Genomic DNA, 12168 nt, shown 5'->3' with positions numbered 1-12168 from the left:
GTCTGTATAACAATAAAATCTGACATGTTTATACATTTAATTACAACTTTTCTCACCTATTTTAAGCAGAAAGTTTGAGGTCAGAGTCCATGTCAATTTTTTATATATAACTCAATTATTTAGTAAAGGAGAATATGTACACTTTCCTCTCAAGTTTTTGCACCCCAGAATCATTATACTTAAAATTTAAAGGGAAGCAATTAACTTCCCTTTAGATTTGCAGTAATGCAGTAAAGATTTGTAGTAACCTTTTCTGATGAAAGTCTGATATACAAAACATACAAGGAATGATTTAAATATATAAGAATGCTAGTAAATATAGGAATATGTAATATATATATAACAGATGATCAAAACATATGTACATGAAGTTTTCAAAGGAAGATACCCAAGCTATGAAAAGCTATAAGAAAAAAAGGTTCAAAATCACTAAGAATTAAAGAAGTAAAAAATTAAAACAACTCCTAGATTCTACCAAACATTTATCAGATTGAAAAGGATGACAAAAAAGGAAAATGGCAATTTTTGGACAGGTGTGGGAAGATAGGTGCGCTGTTGTGCTAATAACGGAAGTGTGAATTAGTTCGGCTATTTTGAAAGGTAATTTGAAAACATGTCACCCAAAGTCTGTGTATCCTTTGACCCAGAAATACCACTATTAGGCCTATACTCCAACAGAAATAAAAGTGCAAAGGGCCCATTTGAAAAGAAAAAAAAATTGGAGTGTTTCTTTGTTGTAAGAAGAACTGGAATCTAAAGGGGTTTAGCTCAATTAGAGAATGATTAAACAAATTATGGTTTATGAAAATAATGGAATACTATACACACAGTTCCAACTTTACCTAATTGACCCATTCTCACATACCTATAAGTAAAGAGATTTTCACATTATGTAAATTGACCCTGTCCTACTCTACCTGGGGGAAGGAGGAAGAAGGAAAGGAGCCAAATAAAGTAAAGTCAAGAGACAGAGAAGTAAGAGGTGGGACAAGGCCACCCAAGTGAGGACCAGGGTGGGTTGAGTTGGTCAAAGGTCTCCTCCCTCCCTGAGGTCTCAGGTCAAGCAAGCCCTGATTGAGGGAGGGAGAGAGAGACAGAAAGAGAGAAGGTGGGAGGGAGGGACAGAGGAAGGGAGGAAAAGGAGGGAGGGAGGGAGGGAGGGAGGGAAGGAAGGGGAGGGAGGGAGGGAGGGAAGGAAGGAAGGGGAGGGAGGGAGGGAAGGGAGGAAGGGAGGGGAGGGAGGGAGGGAGGGAGGAAGGGAGGGAGGGAAGGGGAGGGAGGGAGGGAGGGAGGGAGGGAGGGAGGGAGGAAGGGAGGGAGGGAAGGGGAGGGAGGGAGGGAGGGAGGGAGGGAGGGAGGGAGGGAGGGAGGGAGGGAGGGAGGGAGGAAGGAAGGAAGGAAGGAAGGAAGGAAGGAAGGAAGGAAGGAAGGAAGGAAGGAAGGAAGGAAGGAAGGAAGGAAGGAAGGAAGGAAGGAAGGAAGGAAGGAAGGAAGGAAGGAAGGAAGGAAGGAAGGAAGGAAGGAAGGAAGGAACGAAGGAAGGGAGGGAGGGAGGAAGGGAGGGAGGGAGGAAGGAAGGAAGGGAGGAAGGAAGGGAGGAAGGAAGGGAGGGAGGGAGGGAGGAAGGAAGGGAGGGAGGGAGGGAGGGAGGGTAGGAGGGAGGGAGTGGCTAATATAGTGGAGAAAACCAATAGACTTGGAGTCAGGAGAGACTGATCCTTTTCTCTCTTCTTCTGTCCTTTACTAGCAATGTAAACTGGAACAAATTATTAAATTAAATCTCTTGAGAGCCTCAAATATCCTTATTTGTAAAATGAAGATTAAAAAGTCATACTCGGACTACCCATGAGAGGAAGTTGAAAATGGGATAGGAGGAGATACCAAGATGGCAGTATGGTGGTGAAGTCTAGAGAGACAGAAGCAGAGTTGGCAAGGAATGAAGAAGGGCCAGCTTGGGGCTTTCTCCAAAACAAAGACCCCAGAAGTAATTCATAATGAGAAAGAGGAGCTATAGAAGCAAAAGGAGAAGGTAGTTCAAGCACTGGCCTGGTCCTTCCTCAAAGTGGATGTTTGGAGAACAAAGAAATGGGAGGAAGATTCTCAAGGTTAAAGAAAAAAGGTTAGTGAAGCATGATAGCAAAGCATGGAGGGGCCAGAAAAGGCCTCCAGCAAAAATTTGCCCTTTTACTAAGTTTTTAAAAGCTAAGACTCTCAGAGTCAGAGGTAAGGAAGGAGGATTCTACTTGTGCAGGACACCCAAAAGGGAGGTAGGCCAATATGAGTGGATGTAAGGTAAATAAGAATACTAAAGAAAGGGAGGGAGAGAGAGAGGAGACAAAGTAGAGGAAAGGGGGAAGAGGAGATAGGAAAGAGGAAAGAATGGAGGGAGGAAGAGAAGAAGGAAGGGAGGGAGGGAGGAAGAGAGACGGAAGGAGGAAGAGAAAGAAACTGAGAGGGAGGGAGAGAGAAAAAGAGAGGGAGGGAGAAAGAGAGAAAGAAACTGGAAATAACAGGAAGGCACTGAAGTTAATTGAGTAAGGGAGTTACAAGGGTAAGTGAAGTGATATACTACCAAATGAAGATTTATTTTTAAGCCTTCTCACCCAGGAGGATGTTTCCATCATCATTTCCCAGAAGTCTTGTCACCCTGGAAGATCCATCTGTCCCTGTGGTCCCTTCCTCTGATTGGTCAATTCTTCCTATACTCTCCATTTTAAGGAAATGTCCAGGCAAGACTATGACTCCTTCATTCCTCAGTCATGAGAACCAAGAGTAGGAAATATCCAGAAGGAGGAGGTAATCAAGAGTGTGAAATGCTGCAAGTCAAAAAGGATGAAGATAGGAGGCAGCTGAGTAGCTCAGTGGATTGGGAGCCATAGAGACAGGAGGTCCTAGGGGCAGCTGGGTAGCTCAGTGGATTGAGAGCCAGGTATAGAGATGGGAGGTCCTAGGTTCAAATCTGGCCTCAGACACTTCCCAGCTGTGTGACCCTGGGCAAGTCACTTGACCCCCATTGCCTAGCCCTTACCACTCTTCTGCCTTGGAGCCTCCAAGACGGAAGGTAAGGGTTTAAAAAAAAGGGGGGGGGGTGAAGATTGAGAAAATTAGATCTGTCAAGAGAGTAGTGATAACTTTGGAAAGAATAGTTTCAATAGAATGATGAAGAAAGAAGACAGAATGTAGAGAACTGAGGAAGGGGAGAGAGTGAGGAAAAGGAAGAGGAGAAGAGGAGGAGGAAAAAAATGAGAGGAGGTGGAGGTACCAAGTATAGACAGCTTTTTTTAAAAGGAGTTTATCTGAAAGGGAAAGGAACCAAGTATATATAGCTTTTTTAAGGAGTCTATAAGAAGTAAAGGCAATACTAGTATAAGCCAACAGCCAAAAAGCAGAGTTGGATCTAGTGAGTTTGTTTTTGTTGGGTTTTTGCTGGAGTTTGTTTTTGTTGAGTTTTTGCTGGTTTGGTTTTATTTTTGCCAAGGATGGGGGAGTCATAGGAAGTAGCAGAGAAAGAACCATTACACAAAGAGGTTGAAGAACAAATAGTGAATAGAGATAATAGTGGAAACAACCTCTAGAAAAGAGGGGAGAAAATGATATATGAGATATATAGAAGGCCCCCTCTTCATCAGAGACAGAAATGAAGGAAATAGTAGCAAACAAAATGAAATGAATTATAAAGTTTTATATATTGTTCACATATTATATAAATGTGTGACATTCTTTCAACTACACCATGCTGCCACTAAAAATTAGATGTTTAGGTTAGATATAAATGAGTAATTTTCAGTCCTGGTCAACTTTTTTTGACCCCTCCCTTTTGGGGTTTTCTTGGTGAAATTATTGATTTCCTTCTCCAGTTCATTTTGCAGAAGAAAAACTGGATGGTTAATTGACTTGCCCAGTTATATTAGCTAGTAAGTTTCTGAGGCCAGATTTGAACTTAACAGATAGCTAAGTCTTCTTGACTCCAGGCCCAATGCTCCTAGAGCACCACCTAGCAGCCTAACAGTTCATCATGGAGTAGAGGTAAAATTGAGTTCTTGAAAAATTATACTAGCAGTGTGTACGTTCATTATTATTATTATCATTATTATTAGCTATAGGCTTTTATTTTCTCTGATGTAAAGAACTACAAGAGAGGAAACTTCCACAACTCATTAAGATCTATAACTGTTAGACAACTGAGGAAGTGAGCTGTTAATTGACTTGCTTATGATCACTTTTTTTCTCACCAATAAAAATGTCTCCTCCAATACAAAAGCATTACTACTAACCCCTCACTACTCAAGATGTTGTCAGCCAGGTATGGGGAACATATGATTCCTTGAAAAGTTACATTTTATTTTGTACAGAGTTGCTGACAGTGTGGCCAATAAAATAATCATGTTTTTCTGCTATTCAAAAATCTTCAGTGGTTCCCATAGCTCTCTTCAAAGTTATGAAACAATCTCATAATCACAAATTTAACAGCCTTTTCTCATTCCTCATTCTCCTCTACTTCTTTGCAGCGTCTTACTATGTCAATCGCCCTCTATTCCTTGAAAATCTCTCCTAGATTTTTATATTATTGTTCTCTCCTGGTTTCCCTCATACCTGTCTGTTCCTTCCCTGTCTCCTTTGTGCATCTTCATCCATTTCATATCAGCTAATTTTGAGAGTCCCCCAAGACTGTCCTAAGGCAGGTATCACTATATACTTCATTTGGTGATCTCATCAGCTCGGATGGTCTCAATGATTCAATGTTGATGATTTTTCAAATCTATTAATCAGTCCTCATCTACCTCCCCACCTGCAATCCAAAGGACTTTTAGATATCTCAGACTAGATGTCCAGTCCAAACTCAACATGTCCAAAACAGAATTTGTCTTTCCCCAAACTCTCCCTTTTTCCTAATTTCCCCATTACTAGAGGAGGTACCACTATCTTCCTAAGTCACACGGCTCACTGACAACCTCATACATCTTCCACTTTTCATTCTCTTTCATTCCTCATACAGTACTGATCAAAATCTGTTGATGTTACCTTCTTAACACCTCCAGCATACTCCCACTTCTCTCTCCTCTGCCACTCATGTCACCTGGGTGCAGACAGCCTCTTGTCACTTCATAGATGGACTACTACAACAGCTGCTGAATGATCTTGCTGCCTCAAGTCTCTTCCTACACTCAAGTTCATCTTTCTGCTTTCAAATTGATGTTCCTAAAGTGCAGGTTTGATCATATCCTATGCCCCAACCCCCACCCCAATTCCCTCCAGTGGTTTATCTCCTCTAGGATCAAATATAAAATCCTTTGTTTGACTTTGGAAACCAAACAAATCTAGACCCCTTCCTATTTTTCTACATCTTATTGCTTCTTACATACTCTGTGATATAGTGACACTGGCCTCCTTGTTATTTTTCAAACACAATGCCTCATCTTCCTACTCTAAGCATTTTTACTTGCTTTAATAGGTAGAGCCAAGATGAGTCAAAGGCATGCATGACTTGAACACAGGTGTTCCTGGTTCAAAGCTGGCTACACTAGGCCACTTCTCACATAGTAATCAAGTAATAAAGGTTTTTACATTCACTGGTACATTATCTTAAGCTATATACATATCATTTATGTATACATAAACATACTATATAAATGTCACATGTGTAATATAAAACATATATAGGGTATCCCCCTCAAATCTTAACTTATTGAAGTCTAAAACTGCACTAAGATTTGGAGGACAAACTATATATATTTTGCCTTCTCCATAGAATGAAAGCTCCTTGAGTGAGCTGTAAGGCAACTGGGGGCAAAGTGGATTGAGTGTTGAATCTGTAAATCAGAACCTCAAGTTCAAATTCAGCCTCAGACATTTACTAGCTTTATGACCCTGAGCAAGTCACCTTACCTTGTCGGCTCCAGTTTCCTCAAATGCAAAACAAGAATAATAATAGGACCTATGTCACAAAGCTTATAAAGGGTCAAGTGAGATTATCTGTAAAGCATTTAACACGGTGCCTGACATATATCAGATCACAATATTTGGGATTTGGAAGGGACTTCAGTGGCCATCTAGCACAACTTATACACCAAAGGAAAGCCTTCACTCTAACATGTCTATACCAAGAAGTCATACAGCCTCTGCTTGAAAATCTCCAAGGAGAGAAGCCCTGCCACTTCTCAAGATATTTTATTTAAAAAAAATTAAGTTATGGTCAAAATATTAGTGCTCTGAACATTATATTTTATCCATTTATGGTATATTGTTAACTTCACATTGGCACACACAAAAAGATTAAAAATGAATAATAACTGGAGGCTAAGTCAAGAAATGATGCCAAAAGATAAAATACCTTTTAAAAATTGTGATAACTTCATGTCTATACTCACATGTCTCAATATGGAAAATCAAAATCAAAATCCTCTACATAGGCTAGAACATATCTTTCTTCAACTGCACAAAATTTACTGTTACACTATAAGAGCTTACTTGCTACATAGTTACATTCTCATAAAGTCCTCTGTTATTTCCTTTCTTGGATTGTGGAGGAAATACTAATTTTTTTTCCTCTCCAAATATTTGTGGAACTATTGGGGGATGTGCTAAAACCCCAAAATGTATAAACCCTGGAGCCTATAGCAATTAGGAAGCCTCCAGAGCATTATGATTAAATGTTCAGCATTTCTGAGCATATACTATTTGGTTTTGTGTTTTAGAAATAACTGTCTCCTTGAATAACAAGTAACATACTTTCAACTCCTTAACTGAGGAATAAGTTAATCAATTTCTATTGGTGGTGATGGCTTCATTTAACTCAATGCTTATAAAAAGTTCACTCTTCAGCTTTGACTTCTTTCTAGGTTCCAGATATGAATTTCCAATATTTCTATGTTTCAACCTCAATAATCTAAAACCAAAACTAATCTTTCCCACCAAATATTCTCCCCTGAATTGTCTATTTTTAAAAAATATCACTACTTATCATCCTAACCACCCAACCTAGAAACTTTAGTCATCTTTGATTATATCCTTACCTCTCAACATTAAATCATTTCCTAAATCCTAGTTTCTATCTCTATAATATCTATTTCTAGAACTTGCTGGAATTATCCCCTACTCCCCCCATCCTTACTATCACTATCCCAATTCAAGGCTTCATTTGTTGATTATTGTCCTTCATACTGAAAGAGGACCAAAATGATATCACTGGTGATGTCTTTTGACTCTCAAGTAATTGGATTTAAGTGAGGCAGAGCTGCACAAAGTCATCCATAAGCCTCTCTGTCTTCCAGTCATCACAGTCTACTAGCAAGACAGAAGTCAAGATAACAGCTGACCACTTGGGATGCAGTAGATGACCTTGGCTTTTTCAATATCTAACCAAGCTCTAAGCACTCCATAGTGCCTGCTTCAGCCTCCTTCACAGCCACCGGAACAAAGTATTCTCATCTGCACATTCTACCAGGGAAGTCTTCACATGTCTAGGGTAAATATTCCCCTAACTCATTCATGGGGTTGAAGCCTGTTGATTACTCTTGATCTAAATTAGTCTGCTTGCCTAGATGATTTAGCAGAGTGTGGCCACTAGGCATGCTACAGCCTCCTAGAGCCACAAGTGAAAACTGGGCGGCACAGAAACACCAAAGGAAGAAAGCAGTCTCGAAAAGGGTTCTGCAAGTCCTCACATCTCACAACAAAGGTACTAGTCTTTCCTGAATGCCTCTGTACATCCCATGGCTCCATTACTATTCTCTTGGAATATTGTAATATTGTAATTGATCAGTCTCCTCCATTTTCCTCCCACACTCCCTCTACAATCTACACATTATTGCCAAAATAAATCCTCCTACAGTTTTGATCATGTCATTCCTCTGACCAGCATTCCACATTGTCTCTCTAATATCTACCAAAGTCCCTACTCCTTCACCTAACAGCCAAGATCCTCTCACTTAGCTCCATTTATCTTTACTACCTTTTTAATCTTCCCTTCGTTAAGTGGTGCAGTGGATACAGCACTTAGCCTGGAAGGTCAGAAAGATGTGTTCAAATTCTACCACAGACACTTACTAGCTGTGTGATCTTGGGCAAGTCAAACTTCTATCTGCCTCAGTTTTCTTAACTATAAAAAAGAAGATAATAATAGAAGTTACCTCATAGGGTTGTTATGAAGAATTATTGTAATAGTATTTCTAAAGCACTTAGCCCAGTGCTTAGCACATAGTACCTGCTTGTTCTCTTCCCCTTATTTTGTCCCTTTCTCCACTACTATCTTTTCAAAGGCTACAAACAAATTAGGCAGGTTTATTCAACTGGGTTTTCCAACACACCCAACTCTTTCCAATCTTCATTCATATTATTATTACCTCTACCAAGAAGATCCTTCCTATTCCATTTCTGTTTATTCAATTTCTATCTTCCTTCAAAGTCCAGCTTAAAGGTCATCTCTTCCATGAAACCTTCTTTAAGTCCCTCAAAAGTAATCTCTGTCTCCTGGGGGGGGTGGGGGGGAGGGGAACCACACCTTGTACCTCACATTAAATGTAATAGTTATTTGTGTGTCCTCTCTCCTATTAGAGTATAAGCTCCAATAGGACAGGAAATATATCTTATTCTTTGCATGCCTTTTAAGCTTTTAAGCTTTTAAGCCCAAGCTTTACACATAGCAGAATGAATGAATGAATGAAACAGTCACTGTCTAACCTACTCTGTTCAGGTATATGAAGGACAAGGCTATTGGCTATTTTACTAATCACTTTTTCATTTTCTGTGGAGAATATAAGAAAATTCAGTTCGAGCTTTCAACTAATATTCTCTGAGTACCAGTAATGTAAAAGGCACTAAGCCAAAAACTGAAAATACAAAAAAAAAGACCACTGTCCCTGAATTAAAAGCCCAGAATATTAGAGAATGGAAATGAGAACCTGACCTCAAAACATCTTTTATCAAAAGCCTTTATGCTGAAAGAGAGCAAAATCAGCATGAGTCAGAGAGCAAATTGTTTCTTATCAGTGTAGAGTGTATCAATCCCTTCTGCCAGCAAGGCAATGTCAGGGGCAAAGGTACAAACATTTAAGAGACAGTAGTCTCACAGAAGAATTTCTCCCTTCCCCTCAAACCAATTATCTTCTTATCCCTGATCCTACTTCTTAGATGTACTAGCTCCAGGTAAAGCATTCATAGAATACTAATCACAGATGAGAATTCAAAGATAAAGTGAAATCCAGCCCTAGTACTCAAGGACTTCAATCTACTGGAGGAGGGGAGTGGGGAGAGGCAACAATATGCACAAGAGTAAATACAAAAGATAAACAAATATAATTGCAGGGATTAGAGGAAAGCCTCAAGTAGAAAGTAGCTTTTGAGTTGAGCTAAGAAAGGAACAAGAGAGTCACAGATGACAGTGGAGGGCCACTCTAAGCAGACACAGGAGATGAAATGCTGTGTACAGGGAGAGCAGCAGTCCAGTCTAACTAGATTGTTTTGAGGAAAGGGCAGTCAAGAATAATTAGCCTAAAAGCGTAGAGTGGAATCTGCCATTAAAGGCTTATGGTCAGACAATTTGTATTCTATTCTAAAAGAATTGAGACATAGTCACGTCATGCTTTGTGAAAGGTGCACAGAAAAGGAAGAACCTGGAGAAAGAGAGACCTAGTAAGAAGCTAGTGCAATAGTCCTAGTGAAAAGTGATAAGATGGCAGCTGAGAAAAAAAAAGGGGGGGCCCATCTGTGAGAGGTGCTGGAAAGGAATAATCTACAGGAGTAGACAACTGCCTGGATATGGATAGATATGATGGAAAGTGCAGAGATGCTGTGGAAAATGCTCTAAATCTCTATCAATTAGAGAAATGCAAATCAAAACAACTCTAAACTATCAGAAATGACAAATGTTGGAGGGGATGGGGGGAAAATGAGTGCACAATGAACTATTATTGACAAGAGTACTAAACTGGTCCAATCATTTGGGAGAACAATTGGGAACTAAGCTTAACAGGCTACAAACTATACATATCCTTTGACTCAGCAATATCACTATTAGGTGATTGCAAAAAGATCCTAGAAAAAAGGAAAGAGACCTATGTACACAAATATTTATAGCAGTTCTTTTTGTGGTGCCAAAGAATAAGAAATCAAGGGGATGCCAATAAATTGAGGGATGGATGAATAAGTTGGGACATATAATCGATTGTGATGGAATGCTATAAGAAATAACTTAGGGGAATCATTTCAGAAAAACATGTATGGCAAGACCTATATGAGCTGATGAAAAGTGAAGTGAGATGAGCCAGGAGATCATTGTGCATGAAACAGCAATATTGTAATAATGAGAGACTTTATTACTCTGATCAATACAATGATCCAAGACAATTCCAAAAGATTCATGATTTTTTAAAAAATGCTATCCACTTCTGGAGAGAGAACTAATGAATTCTGAGTACAAATTAAAATATGATTTTCTCACTTTATTTTTCTTGCTTGTTTTTCAAATATAGCTAATATGGAAATGTTTTTCATGATTTCACAAGTAAAACTGATCTCAGTGTGGGGGGGAAGGACTGGAGGAAATGGGAGAATCTGGAACTCAAAATTTAAAAAGAATGCTAAAAATAAATAATTTTAAAAAGATTTTAATAATAATTTTTTTTTAAAGTGCAGAGATGAGCCAAAAATGACTTCAAAGTTGAGAATCTGGTTCTAGCACACAGTGGGTAGTTAATAAATGTTTAATGACTGAATTCTCCAAATTCTCCAATTCACAAATGACAGTATATTAGTTGCCCCAAACCCAAGAACACTATAAAATCTCATTGGTGAAACTAACCGTAATATAAGAGAAATCAGTCACAATGGAAAGGTAAATGTCCAGGTTACTACATGCAACTAGAAAAGCAGCCCATTTTATTAGTCTATCAGTGTATTAATGTTTTGTATAAATGGAGATTTTGAGCCTTTGGACTTCATCCCCCAGAAGTCCCTTAGTATTTCCCAAAATTCCCTTTTCCTGCGTCCCCATGGTTTGTCTGTGACTGGGCTGAATTCAGGCTGTTCTTTGCTTTAGGTTTTAATAATACAGTAATAAAACTGTATAAAATATACTTAGTTATTGTATATTAATTTTAATCTTTACATTTTTGGCAACCACAAAGGGATAGAATTCTCAAATAATAAACATGAGAGGCAGCATAGCATAGTAAAGATGTCTCAAACATGTACAGGAGGCAACGCTCCTGAGTTCAACCAGAACCAGATTTAAATGTAATTTAGAAATATTTAACAAATAAGTTAAAATGCAATAGAATCTAGATAATGGTAATAAATGGTTTTCTAAGTCACTATGCAACTAGCAGGAATTCATATGTATGGTGTTTCTATTTGAGTTTGACATCACTGGTGCCTCAGACAGCTTAGAATCAGGAAGATCTGGGTTAAATTGCTATTTACAATAATACACTTGCTCTTCAAATCTCTTCAAATTACAGATCTGTATCAAAGGAGAGAGTTTTTGTACTGAAAGTTCCCATACACAATGATAGGGAAAAAATGGTGCAAAGGCAGCTCCATATTTTTTGCTTATGCATATATAAATGTACACGTGCAACTGTAAGTATTCATATATATATATATATATATATATATATATATATATATATATAAATATATAAATGACAACTACAGGTAGGTAAACACTCAGAAGTAACTTCAAAAACCGGGTGAGATCACATTAGGAAAATGCTTTCAAACATAGAAAACTTACTTGCTGTTACAAAACCACACTTTTTATACACCAATATTTTTCTAGTGATGCTTTATGACTATGAAATGTGAAACACTACCACCCTGGAAGAATTAAAATTACAAGTAACTCGAAGTGCCATTTATTCTTTGAATGGCATATTACAATATGAAAGTAGACAGCATCATATTACCAAGGAGGACTTGCACACAAGTAGCTAAATATACCTATCAAGAACAGGTATAGGAACAGCCAGATCTACTTCCCCTTCATGATAGAAACCTTGGTGGTCACACCACAACATTAACTCAAAAACTGCTGACAAAGACAGGATGACTGCTGGGCTGATATTATTTCTCATCAACATAGAAGCCCCTCAGTATAAATGAGAAATACTCTATCATCAACCCACAAGTAATGAACATAACTGCTTTCACCTGGACCATTTGGATAACATG

The 12168-nt window shown here is 38.6% G+C and overlaps 1 protein-coding gene across 4 annotated transcripts in view; it reads right to left on the bottom strand.

The window, feature by feature from the left end:
- The window catches only part of SELENOI (selenoprotein I), a 51722-nt gene that overhangs the window by 27230 nt on the left and 12324 nt on the right, over positions 1-12168 (bottom strand). The window lies entirely within an intron of this gene.

This window comes from Monodelphis domestica, chromosome 1 (genome assembly GCF_027887165.1).
Source record: "Monodelphis domestica isolate mMonDom1 chromosome 1, mMonDom1.pri, whole genome shotgun sequence".
NCBI classification, from domain to species: domain Eukaryota; kingdom Metazoa; phylum Chordata; class Mammalia; order Didelphimorphia; family Didelphidae; genus Monodelphis; species Monodelphis domestica.
This window is presented reverse-complemented; position numbering and strand designations above follow the sequence as displayed.